The 12,493-nt window shown below is 35.6% G+C and overlaps 1 pseudogene; it reads left to right on the top strand.

Annotated features, from left to right (window-relative positions):
• LOC108663598 lies at positions 1-9,530 on the top strand (annotated as a pseudogene).

The raw sequence follows: 12,493 nt of genomic DNA, 5'->3' as shown, positions 1-12,493 counted from the left end.
ATGGGTGTTCCAAGTATGGAAGCACCCAAGAGTGATCCAAGTGCAGAAATGCCCAAAAGTGTTCCAAGTGCGAAAATGCCCAAGGTCATTACAAGTGCGAAAGCGCCAAGGATGCTCCAAACACGGAAGCGCCCAAGGGTGTTCCAAGTGCAGAAGCACCTAAAAGTGTTTCAAGCGCGAAGCACCCATGGGTGTTCTAAGCATGGAAACACTGATAACTTTATGATATAAAGTTATTTGAGCTTAATTTTTATAGTAATTTAGCTTAGTTCTTGTAGTAATGCATAGAAATTAGTAAGTTTTATTTAATTATTTAAATTAGTTAATTTAGGTGAGTCAATCTAATCTTAGTTAATTTTATACTTATTTTGGTGTTAATGTGGTTAAGATAGGTTGTTATTGATTTATTTGTGCTTTTGTACGTGTTGAATGAATGAAGAATTTTAATGGAAGAAAGAGAGTAATTTTGAGGTGTAGATTTTCACTGCATATATTTTGGTATTTCGATCATAAATCTCTTTGAAAAACTCTAAATGAGATGATTCTTAGACCGTTGGAAAGATGAGAGAAAAAGCTACAACTTTCATGACTACCACTTTGCTTAGTTCAGCTTGGAAGGTGGTCAAAAATTATATTGAAGTTGACATACTATTGTAGTCTTAGAACAATTACAATTTTTGCTACTTAATTGGTCAAGGTTGCGGCTCATGTAGTCTGATGAGGAAATCCTGATTGGAATTGACTTCTTTCTTCACCTAACTTGGCCTAACTTCAAAGCCTTATAAAAACAACCTTTCAAAGAACTTTTAAAAAATGGAGAGAGAACGAAACACCAGATTGACAATTGAGATTCAAGCCACAAAATCATTGAAAAAAAAAGTCTCATTGAAGCTGAAAAGAAATTGAAGGATTCAAGAAGATTTAGGGATCAAGAGTTTCATTCTTGGAGTTTCTTTGTTCTTTATTTATCTTGGTTTAGTTTCAATGTTTAAACTTTATTTGATGATGACGTGTGACTTGATGAGGAATTAAATTGTTTATCTAAGGTTATGACTGAACTCAGTATGTAGTCTAAATTATTTATCTCTATTTTACTTGTATTTGATGGATTTAAGTTGTTTATTTTATTTTGTTCTTAATGTTTCTAATTGCATTATCACCAATTAGATTGAATCGGAAACCTAGGTTAAACCTTAACGAAGGAAATTTAGGTAGACCTTGAATAGAATAGCATATGATTGAATGCACTTAGTTGATTAGGTGGTTTGATTTATATATAAGGTAGACATACACCTATAAGCCATACGTAGCCAAAATTAGAGCACGAACTTAATAAATCTTTCTTCAATTTAATTTGCATAGATTTGTAGTAAATTAATTAGGAGAGATATTTTATGAGGAACTCGACAGAGGCTTGTAAATAATTTAGGACTCTAGGTTAGCAACTTAATCCATTAAATTAAGTTAAGAAAAAGAGACAATAATCAGATGAAGTATTGAGGGATATCATAATCTTAGATCTGGTAGTTAAGTGAGTTTTATAAAACAAATTTACTATTTAATTTTAGTTTCAATTTATTAGTTTAATTTTTCTTTTTAATAATTTTAAATTTAATTATTTGGATAAGATTAAGATGTTACAATTTTAGTAGTTAACAATAAGAAGTAATTCAATTCTCTATGGAATCGACACTTTACTTATCATTATATTATCGTTACGATATGTATACTTGCGTGAATAGAAAATTAAACAACAAGCACCCAAGGGTGTTTCAAATGTGGAAACGATTCCAAATACTAAAGGGCTTAGGGATTTTCAAAGCGAAGAAGCACCAAAAGGTGTTCCGCCGCGAAAGCACCCCTAAGTGTTATGAGTAGGGAAGTGCTTAGGGGTGATCCAAACGTAAAAGCACCTAAGGTGTTTTAAGCGTGGAAGTGCCCAGAGATGTTTCGAGCACAGAAGTGCTCAAAGGCGTTCCCAACGTGAGAGCACCGAAGAGTGTTCTAAGCTCGAAAACACTCAAGAACAAGCATGGTTTGTACGGGGAAGTGAAAGTAACTTAGAATAAGTGGCAAGGTTCATGAGTTATCTTCACATTTGAAATGTTTTAAAGAGCTTGGCTTGGTGGCTCATATATAGAGATAGTTACAAGGACTTCCTCTTAACCTTTCCTTGAAGTATATGTGCTTTACTCATTTTTTATTTCTTTCTTAAGAATACATGTGGTGCACTATCAAGTGTCACTATTCCATTACCCAAAATTTACACCCACTACTAAACTACATTGCCATTTTCTTAATATCCCATAAACCATTCTTTAACTACTCTTTCATGACAAGCATGATCTCCCATGATTGAACGTGCTCTCCCAACTACTCCTAAGAGATGCTCCTGATTAGTATAAATATGAGAGCCTTAGAGGTTGGGAAACAATCAGAAATCATTAGAAACTTAGCAGAGATTATCTTAAAAGCTCTCTCAAGACTCCTTCAACATTCTTACTATTCAGCCTTTCCCGTTCGTCGTAATTTGTTGCTTCCTCCACTTTTTCTTTTCCTTCACCACCTACCATCAAAGCACTTACGCTTCAAGGACTGCTCCAGTCTTCCTTTCCGCTACCTCTAGTGCATTTCGATTCACTTATTGCAACACGTTCTCTCTCTCTTTATCAAAAGAACCCTCTATAACAAATAATGAAGAGTGTTGAGGAAGTGTAATCTTAACAAATAGTTTGCAAATGCAGAATTACTACAATGGAGAGGTGATAGAATCCTAACCAAAATCTTAATTCCAGGCGTAGACAAAACCAGTCCACTTCATGTCGATTGTCCACCTTTTATCCGGTGCAGCTGCTGAACATTATAGAATTTGAGTACTCTATAGACAAGTTTAAGACACTCAAGAAGCTTAGGTAAGACATGGTTCATGGTTGGAGGGATTTTGCCAGAATAGTTTGTTTGCTGATAACACAACACATTCTGATTAATGATCCCATGGCACCAAAATTACTCAAGAGTAGTGAAGTTCCATGTTCTTTAATATGGCATCAAAGTGACAACACGCTAAAAGAGAAAGTAACCAATTCTTTTTTCCATTTTGGGTGGTAGCATACTAAAAGAAACTTGATAATTCTATTTTATAGAATTATTTTATTCCAATTTTGTTATTAAATATTAGCTAAGTCCTCAATTTTTAATTATAATTTACTTATTTTTAGTTGTTTTTATAATTAGGTTACTTTTAAGTTATTTATTTTAATTTTATTTTATTCATGTTAATTTGGTTATTATTTATTAGCTCTTATATTTCTTTTGTAGGATTAAAAGTGATTGGGCTTAATTTTGGAAAGTAAGGTGTAGACAGACCCAGAATCTATGTGCATATGCTTCAGTATTTTGGCCATATCTCGAGCTACAAAACTTCAAATGATGCGATTCTTAGACCATTGAAAAGATATGAGACAGAGCTACACCTTTTATGAGATCACTTTGCCTAGTTCTGCTTTGAAGATAGAGAAAATTGCATCGAAAAATGGCTAGACGTATTGTGCCGGGAATGAAAATTTGTAAAGACTGATAATTAATTTTTGGGCCTTTTATTACACTTTTAAGCCCAATTAAACCCTAAGTCAGCTTAAGGAACTTTAGGTTTAGTCTATTAGTATAAATAGAATATGTTTAATAACATTAGACAAATAACTTTTGAGAGATTCAAGAAGTTACAAGTTGAGGCTGAAACTTAGAGATCAAGGCGAAAAATATTGTTTTGTTTTCTTCCTTAGCTTTTATCTTTCTTGATACTTTCAATGATTGAATTTTATACAATGTTATTTTATTTTGCAATTATGAGCAGCTAATTTTTTTTTTCTAGGATTGCAATTGAACTCACATGTAGTCTAAGTTTTTAATCTCTTTCTTACTTATTTTTAATGGGATTTGAATTGTTTATTCCAATTTGTTCTTAATGCTTTTAATTGTCTGATCACCAATTAAATTGATCTAGGAACCTAAACAAACTTGGGAAAGGGAGTTTAGAGTAGACTAAAATTGGGATAGCATATGATCAAATTAATTGATTTGCGTATAGGATAGGGATATACCTATAGGCCGTATGTAGCCAAATTAGAGCATGAACTTAATGAGTCTGTTTTAATTTCAAATCACATAGGGATATAGTGATTTGGTTAAAATAGATATTTTTATAGGTTGAGTCGGGAGACCCTTATAAATAATTTAGGACTCTAGGTTAGCAATTCAACCCATTGAAATAAGTTAAGTAAGAGAGGTAAGATTTAGATGAAGTGTGAGGGATATTGTGATCCTAGGCTTGTTTGATTTGATATTTTTTCAAGTTATTATTACTTCAATTTTTCTTGTTGGTTTTAATTTTAGTTAATTAATAAATTTTGATTGTTTGGATAAGACTGAATTGTTCTAATTTTAGTAATTAGTAAAGTTTTAGATCAATTCCTTATGGGATTGATACCTTACTTGCTAATATACTATCTATTCGATACGTATACTTGCGAAGTAGGATTTTAACTGATAAGTTTTTGGTGCTGTTGCCGGGGAATTGTTTCTAGAATTTTTACTAATACTAATACCAAGCAATTTGGTCTTACTTCAAATTTTATTTGTCTTGTTTTAATTTTAGATTTTGTTTATCTTGCAGATATCTATGGTCATTGTATGCAAAGAAGAGACAACTTAAACCTTGTTCCTTTTGATCCTGAGATAGAAAGAACTTTTAGAAGACGTCGAAGGGAGAATTTACAAGTTGCAACTTTAAATCAAACAATGGCCGAGGATAACATTAATAATGGTAATAATGCCATTAATGCAGTTCCCGAAGCAAATAGAGCATTGCGAGATTATGCAGTTCCTCTGTTGCAAGGTTTGCACCAAAGCATTAGGAGACCTTCCATCAATGCAAATAATTTTGAAATTAAACAAGCCTATATTCAGATGATTCAGTCTTCAATCCAATTTGGTGGGTTACCCAATGATGATCCTAATGCTCATTTAGTAAATTTCCTAGAGATTTGCGGTACCTTTAAATACAATGGAGTAATTTATGATGCTATTAGATTGAGACTATTTCCATTCTCTCTGAGGGATAAAGCAAAAAGTTGGCTTAATTCACTGCCTAATGGGTCTATCACTACATGGGAGGAATTGGCTCAAAAGTTTCTCGCAAAGTTCTTTCCGCCTGCAAAGACTGCAAAGTTGAGGAACGATATCACCTCATTCACACAATTTGATGGTGAGTCCTCGTATGAAGCTTGGGAGAGGTTTAAAGAACTACTACGAAGATGTCCACATCATGGGCTTCCTAATTAGCTGCAAGTTCAAACATTCTACAATGGGCTGATTAGGTCAATTAAAACCACAATTGATGCTGGTGGTGGTGGGGCATTAATCAGTAAAAATGCAGCAGATGCTTATAATTTGTTATAAGAAATGGCTTCAAATAATTATCAATGGCCTTCAGAAAGGTCAGATTCGAGAAAAGCTGTTGGAGCCTATGAAATTGATGCAATGAGCAACTTAGCCACGTAAGTGGCTGCACTGTCCAAGAAGATTGACACAATGAGAGTTCATGCAGTTCAAAATTCAATTTGTGAGATGTGTGGGGATGGCCATTCAAATGATCAATGTCCATACAATTCTGAATCAGTCTAGTTTGTGGGAAACTTTAACAGATAGTAGAACAACCCATATTCCAATACTTATAATCCTGGTTGGAGAAACCATCCCAATTTTTCATGGAATAACAATGCAGGGCCTTCTAATCCAAAACCCAACATGCCTCCGAGATTTCAACAACAAGTTAGACCACCAGTTCCTGAAAAGAAGACCCAAGTGGAAGAACTTCTCTTGCAGTATATATCCAAGAATGATGCGATAATTCAAAGCTTTGGAGCATCCTTGAGAAATCTTGAAACCTAAATGGGACAGCTTGCATATTCCATCAACAATAGACCTCAAGGTTCTCTACCTAGTGACACACAAATCAATCCCAAAAGGTAAAGAACAATGCCAAGCAATCACTTTAAGGAGTGGAAAGGAGATTGAAGGGGTGAATGAAAAAGTAGATGAACTTGAGAATGAAGTTGTTGATAGGGAAGGAATGTGTGAAAAAGAGAGTGAAGTCGAAAAGAAAGATGATGTCAGGGCTGAAAATCATGGAACTTCTCAAGTCATCCATCTTCCACAACCTTTTCCCCAAAGACTCCAAAAGCAAAAGCTTGAAAAGCAATTTTAGAAGTTCATTGATGTCTTCAAGAAATTACACATAAATATTCCTTTTGCTGAAGCTCTGGAACAAATGCCCAGTTATGTCAAGTTCTTGAAAGACATCCTCTCCAAAAAGAGAAAGGTAGGTGAGTTTGAAACTGTCTCCCTTACAGAAGAGTGTAGTGCAATTCTCCAAAACAAGCTGCCACCAAAACTCAAAGATCCAAGTAGTTTTCACAATCCCTTGCACTATTGGTAATTTATTGTTTGCAAAAGCTTTAAGTGATTTAGGTGCAAGTATCAATTTAATGCCTTGGTCAATTTTTGAGAAACTTGGTTTAGGTGAATGCAAACCCACTTCTGTAACTTTGTAATTGGCTGATCATTCTTATGTGTACCCAAGGGAAATTATTGAAGATGTTCTTGTCAAGGTAGATAAATTTATTTTTCCAGTTGATTTTATAATTCTTGACATGGAAGAAGATAGGCAAATTCCAATCATTCTTGGGAGGCCATTCTTAGCAACTGCTAGAGCCTTGATTGATGTTGAAAAAGGTGAGCTCACTTTGAGAGTTCAAGACCAACAAGTAACATTTAATATTTTCAAAGCTTAAAAATTACCTGTGACATCTAAAGACTGTTTTTCTGTGAATGTAGTGAACAATTTAACACATGATGTTTTGTTAGAAGAAAATCCCAATGATCCTCTTGAAGCATGTTTAGTTGCTAACTTTGATAGGGATGATGATGAGTTTATTGAATATTCAAATTTGTTGAATGCTCACTCCAAATTTAGAACTAATCATCAATTTGAGTCTTTAGATATTTCAGCTTCTTTGGTGCCAACTTCTAAGCCTTCCATTGAGGAGCCACCTACTTTGCAACTCAAACCTCTACCAGCACACTTGAGGTATGCTTTTCTTGGAAAATCTTCCACTCTTCCGGTTATTATTTCTTATGTTTTTACTAGCTTGCAAAGGAGAAGTTATTGAGAACACTTAGAGAATTCAAGAAAGCAATGGGGTAAACCATAGCTGATATTAAGGGGATTAGCCTTTCTATTTGCATGCATAAAATTCTTCTTAAGGAAGATCACAAAGCCACAATTGAACAACAAAGAAGATTGAATCCCATCATGAAGGAAGTGGTCAAGAAGGAAATCATCAAGTGGTTAGATGCCGGAATAATTTTCCTATCTCTGATAGCTCATGGATAAGTCCAGTTCAATGTGTTCCTAAGAAATGAGGAATGACTGTGGTGGCCAATGACAATAATGAGCTCATTCCAACAAGAACGGTGATTGGATGGAGAGTGTGCATGGACTACTGCAAGCTCAACAAAGCCACAAGGAAAGATCACTACGCTCTTCCATTCATTGATCAAATGTTAGATCGCTTGGCTGGTAAGGAATATTATTATTTTCTGGATGGTTATTCTGGCTATAACCAAATTGCTATTGCTCCTGAAGATCAGGAAAAGACTACATTTACATGTCCTTATGGCACCTTTGCTTTTAGAAGAATGCCATTTGGATTATGTGATGCACCTGCCACCTTTCAACGATGCATGATGACCATATTCACAAACATGGTGGAAAAATGCTTGGAGGTATTTATGGATGATTTCTCAGTCTTTGGAAATAATTTTGATGATTGTCTTTTAAATCTTACTAGGATACTCAAGAGGTGCTCAGAAACAAATTTGGTGCTCAATTGAGAGAAATATCACTTCATGGTGCGAGAATGTATTGTTCTTGAGCACAAGATCTCTAGTAATGGCATTGGGGTTGATAAAGAAAAAATTGAAGCAATCGAGAAACTACCACCTCCAATAAACGTCAAAGGTATTAGAAGTTTTCTTAGTCATGCTGGTTTTTATAGAAGATTTATTAAGGACTTTTCAAAAATTTCTAAATCACTTTGCAATTTATTGGAGAAAGATGTGCCATTTAAGTTTGATAATGAATGTCTTGTTGCCTTTGAAGAATTGAAGAAAAGATTAATATCTGCACTTATCATAATTAGTCCCGATTGGACTCTTCCTTTTGAGCTAATGTGTGATGCGAGTGGTTAAGCGGTGGGAGCTATTTTGGGACAAAGGAAGGATAAAATCTTCCATTCCATCTATTATGCTAGCAAGATTTTGAATGAGGCTCAGAAAAATTATACCACGATAGAAAATGAGCTCTTGGCTGTGGTTTTTGCTTTTGACAAATTTCCCTCCTATCTCGTGGGGACAAAGGTGATAGTGTACATTGATCACTCAGCTATCAAGTATTTGATTGCCAAGAAGGATGCTAAGCCAAGATTGATAAGGTGGATCCTCTTACTTCAAGAATTTGATCTTGAGATTCATGATATAAAAGGAACAGAAAATCAAGTTGCAGACCACCTCTCAAGATTAGAAATTGAAGCTCAAGGTAAGGATTCGACCTTAATCAAAGAGACTTTTCCTGATGAACAAATGCTTCAAGTTGGTAAGAAATCACTTCCTTGGTATGCTGATTTTGTAAACTATTTGGTAAGCAATATTATTTCCCCTGATTTAAATTTTCATCAGAAAAAGAAATTTTTGTATGATGTTAAATTTTATTTTTGGGATGAGCCTTACTTGTTCAAACAGTGTAAAGACCAAATGTTCAGAAAATGTGTCCCGAAGGAAGAGATTCAAAGTGTGCTTCACCATTGCCATTCTTTAGATAATGGAGGACACTTTGGAGGAACAAGGACTGCTGCTAAAGTCCTCCAATCAGGTTTGTATTGGCTTACATTATTTAAGGATGCTCATAATTTTGTCTTGCAATGTGACAAGTGCCAACGGGTGGGAAATATCTCAAGGCGACATGAGATGCCTCTCAACAACATCATGGAGATAAAAATTTTTTATGTATGGGGTATCTACTTCATGGGTCCGTTCATATCCTCATATAACAACAAATACATTTTGCTTGCTGTGGATTATGTCTCAAGTGGGTTGAAGCGGTAGCCTTTCCTCATAATGATTCGAAGGTGGTACTGAATTTCATCAAGAAAAAGATTTTCACTCGATTTGGCACTCCAAGGGTAATTATTAGTGATGAGGGAAGTCACTTTTGCAACAAGTACTTTGATGCACTTCTAGCAAAATATGGAGTTAAACATAAGGTTGCCACTGCATACCATCCTTAAACTAGCGGCCAAGAGGAAGTATCGAATCGCGAAATCAAAAGGATTTTGGAGAAGACCATGTGTCCCACAAGAAAAGATTGGTCAAAGAGATTGGATGATGCACTGTGGGCATATAGGACTACTTAGAAGACCCCAATTGGTATGTCTCCATACAAGTTGGTCTTTGGCAAAGCTTGTCACTTACTAGTGGAACTTGAACACAATGCTTATTAGGCTGTGAAAAAGTTAAATTTTGATGTACAAGTAACAGGTGAGCAAAGGTTGTTGCAATAAAATGAACTTGATGAATTTCGCCTTCAAGCTTATGAGAATGCCAAACTCTACAAAGACAAAACGAAGCAATGGCATGATAAGAAGATATTGGCAAGAAGCTTTGAGCTAGGAGAAGCAGTGTTGCTTTATAATTCTCGCTTAAAATTATTTTCGGGAAAGCTCAAATCAAGGGGGTCTGGTCCTTTTATTGTCAATGAGGTATTCCCACATGGAGCGATCGAAGTTAGAGGGACAAATGGTCGAAAATTTAAAGTCAATGGACAAAGATTAAAGCATTATTGGGGAGGCGAAATTAATCGTCAACAGTCCTCAATTCACTTGCTTGATACGGCCTAAAGTCCAAGACAGTCCAACCGAAGACTATAAATGAAGCGCTTCTTGAGAGGCAACCCAAGCTTCTTAACCTTACTCGGTTTTGATTTATTTTATTTTATTTCTATTTTATTCTTTATTTTTTTATTTTTTTACTTTATTATTATTATTATTATTATTATTATTATTATTATTATTTTAATATATTTTTTCCCTTTTTGCAGGTCATTCAAAAAAATCAAAAAAATAAAAAAATAAAAAAAAAAAGAAAAGGGTCAGAGCTGCGGCCCTCAAATTGAGAGACGCGGCCATGGATTATGCACGTGATGGCAGCTGAAACAGAACATTTCAGCACCGCGGCCCTCACCTTGAGCACCACGACGCTAAACAAATAAAAAATAAAAAATTTTGGCAGAAAGGTTGAGCGTCGCGATGCTCAAACCCAAAGCGTAACGCTTCGGGACAATTTACTTAAGCGTCGTGGCCCTCACTAGGTCGGGGCCCAGCCCCAACTCCTTTAAAAACCCTCTATTTTTTTTTTCTCTCCTTTCACTTTCTTCTTCTCTTGCTGCCAAACACCCTCCCCCATTCCCACTTCCCTTTCAACTCTACTGCATTCTTCGCTTTCTTCTGCACTCAAATATTTCTGTATTTTGTTTTTACTTGGATTTATTTTCTATTTTCACTTACAACCACTGCACTCATTGCATTATTAAGGTAACCATTCCACCTTCTCTCCTGCAAATATTTCTTTTTCCATTTTTTTTATGTAGAGAGAAGCAGAGGTTGTAATCATATAATTTTTGCTTCTTGAATAAGTCTATTGTGCATGTTGGTTAATGGGTTTCTCACACTTCTTCCTGATTAATGTTTAAATTGAAGACAATTTTGACGTTTGTTGCCATTTTTGTGATTCCCATATAATAAATTCATAGATTTTTGGTTGCTGCAAAATTATTTGATAAATGCTTGATTGTTGAAAGTATATGATGGGTTTGTTTACATTCTTATGCTTGGTTGAGCCAGTATAATTAAATTTTGGACTTGTGGAGCAACACATGCCATATTTATAATGTTGGATGAGTACATTGTCATAGATATAATTTTTGGATTTCTTTTGTGAATTGTGGCATTGTGAAAACTATGATTATGAAAAGGCTATCTTAATGTTGTGAGGCATAAGGACTTTAGGCTGCATCTCAAGAAGTAAGATTGTCAATGGAAATCTTGAATTTGATTTGTTCCATTGGTCAGGCACTAATTAAGCTCATGCGTATAAATCTTTCATATTTCCATGTTTGTTGATACAACACTACTTGCATATTTTTCCTCTGAATTTATGTTGATAATTAACTTTCTTTTGTAGGAATGGCACCAAAACTATCCAAGCCAAGTTCCAGTGGATCTTTTGATAGATCAAAGTTTATATCTGTCGAAGCCTTTGCGCGCTATCATACGTCCTTGATCAACAAAGTGCCTATTCCCGAACGAGGCATAGAGATCCCCATTCTACCTTACAAGGAGATTAATGACATGATTTGTGACAAATATTGACGTCAATTTTGTCACCAACCTGAGGCAGCAGTGGTTCCTGTAGTACGAGAGTTTTATGCTAATGTGGTTAAGCATGTTGATGGTGTGGCATTTGTTCGTGGTAAACGTGTTCCTTTTCATAGCCAAGCTATCAACGAATTTTTGAGAACTCCAAATATTGAAAATGATGAATATGGTCAGTATTTGGGCGATCATCAAGATTGCAATGAGATTATATCAACATTGTGCGTTGAAATAGCCCAATGGAAGACATCGCATGGTGAGCCAGTTTCATTCAAACGGAGTGTCATGAAAAAAGAGTTTAAAGTTTGGTTACATTTTGTAGCGGCACAGTTACTCCCTTTCACTCATATCAGTGATGTCACGAAGGATCGTGCAGTGCTTATTTATGCCATTGTCACACATAAATCCATTGTTGTTGGTGAGGTTATCTCTCATGCCATCCTACATACGGGTTGCACTAAACAAGATGGTATCGGTTTTCCTTCCCTCATCACTGCCTTATGTGCGCGAGCTGGTGTGCAATGGAGTGATAAAGAAGAGCTTCAACAACCAAAACTTCCTATCACCATGGGCATTCTCCAAAGATTAGAGGAATCTACACAGGTTGCTAGTAATTCTTCCCAAGCTGTTCTCCCACCTCCACAGGCAACGCTCACACGTAGTGCTGCTCAATGGATGGAGCGCATCGATCGTCATTTAGATCGTCAGGAAAGGCAGAATCGAGCAATTGAACAGATGATGTGAGGCTATGCTACACACGTTAGGATGGATATGTCTACGTTTCCTTCTCTACCTACAGATTCTGACTCTAAAGATGATTTTGGCGGTGTTGATGCGGCGGACTTGTAGACTACCGATTCGGAGTGAGGGGAGTATTCTTGTCCCTTGTCTTTTATTTTTGTTATCACATTGAGGGCAATGTCCATTTCAAGTTTGGGGGAGTAGTT

This window comes from Theobroma cacao, chromosome 10, assembly GCF_000208745.1.
Source record: "Theobroma cacao cultivar B97-61/B2 chromosome 10, Criollo_cocoa_genome_V2, whole genome shotgun sequence".
In the NCBI taxonomy this organism is placed as follows: Eukaryota; Viridiplantae; Streptophyta; class Magnoliopsida; order Malvales; family Malvaceae; genus Theobroma; species Theobroma cacao.
This window is presented reverse-complemented; position numbering and strand designations above follow the sequence as displayed.